This window comes from Lolium rigidum, chromosome 2, assembly GCF_022539505.1.
Source record: "Lolium rigidum isolate FL_2022 chromosome 2, APGP_CSIRO_Lrig_0.1, whole genome shotgun sequence".
Lineage (NCBI taxonomy): Eukaryota > Viridiplantae > Streptophyta > Magnoliopsida > Poales > Poaceae > Lolium > Lolium rigidum.
The window spans coordinates 52,856,195-52,857,514 of record NC_061509.1 but is presented as its reverse complement, the minus strand read 5'-3'; the positions used below and the strand labels follow the sequence as shown (position 1 = coordinate 52,857,514).

The 1,320-nt window shown below is 42.4% G+C and overlaps 1 long non-coding RNA gene across 1 annotated transcript; it reads right to left on the bottom strand.

Moving 5' to 3' along the window:
• Positions 1 to 326: 326 nt before the first annotated feature.
• Positions 327 to 1,092, bottom strand: LOC124686465. The gene is made up of 3 exons (XR_006997829.1): positions 1,031 to 1,092; positions 849 to 924; positions 327 to 732 (listed from the first exon to the last, which is right to left on the bottom strand). It is a non-coding gene; the product is annotated as an uncharacterized LOC124686465 (long non-coding RNA).
• Positions 1,093 to 1,320: the final 228 nt, after the last annotated feature.

The window sequence follows — 1,320 nt, the reverse complement described above, 5'->3', positions numbered from 1 at the left end:
AATACTGCGGGAGAATGGTATGTTCATCTCCGTATGCATCTGGCAAATGAAAAAAATCTGGTATCAGTCGTGTACAGGATGTACGGTATCGGGTGTTTCAAACAATGCCAACATGATTTGAAACATGGGAAAAAAGCTCCATACTAATCATGCCCTGTGAAAAAATGTTCCATGCTAAACAGAACTCATATTTGGTGTACTGTGATCCGTATGGTTAGGAGTCTTGTACTATAAAAAATGTTTCACCTGGCAGAAAGTCTCTTGGGCACACTGAACATCAGAGGTATAATGTGTCTGTGGTCTACATAAGAGTCTACATAAAGTTCTAATCCAAACGCTGAGTATTCAGCCCATTCTTGTAATAACAAAAATGTGATTCCCCTTGAAGACATTCAAAATAATAAAAACATCACATGGCTTGGCGGATTCAACTTGATCCGAATTTGGCTTAAAACATAATTGGAGCAGTAGGTTCAAAAGATCATTCGGCCGGGAGACAGGTTCTCACATTACAAAGCACACATCGTACAGTTTCAGGTCAGCACGATAGTCCTAACAACACAAAACAACTCCAGCCCACCCCAGCACAGTAAGGATCATCTTAGTATGCCGGGTAATGTCTTTGGTGTCTAGTCCTCAATAGTGTGGACGAAGATTGATGGTACCTTCCCTTTGTTCTCCTTGATGGACATCATTTCATATAGCATGTTCTCTGAACTGGTTGATAGCCTCCTGCAGTATTACCGAGTGTCAGACTCGTCGCATGAGCAATATGAGATTTTATACCTTACAGTGTACATATAAGGTGGAATGATGCTGTGTACAGAGCTGAACAGTTTGTTGCTTACCGGAGTGGGTTCATCAGTAAACTTTTTTCCGTCAAAGTTGATGAGGTTGAACAATGTGTAGAGCCCAGACTACTCTCTACATTTAAAAAAATGTAACATACTGGTGAATAGGATGCAATATATAGCAAGTAAAAGTAGAGCTCGGTAGCAAATTTATGTCCAGGGGAACAAAGAAGGATTACAGGCTGGCTGTCAAACTGTCACTTTTAACCACAGAGATGCTTCATTTCTCCCATTCCGGGTTCCATCCGTCGAAAAAAGCTCTATGCAGTTGGCGAGGGCGGCATGCAGCCTCTCGATTGTGGGGCGATTTGCCTCAAGTGTTTCATCCTCAGATGTCGTGGCGGACATGGGGCCCAATATGCTGGTTTTCTGCATTTTCATGTCCCACGCGTATGCACACCATGATCTTGGACTACGGAGATGGATCATTATCTGCAAGTTAGTGGTGATCATTAGCATGGCCAAGAAT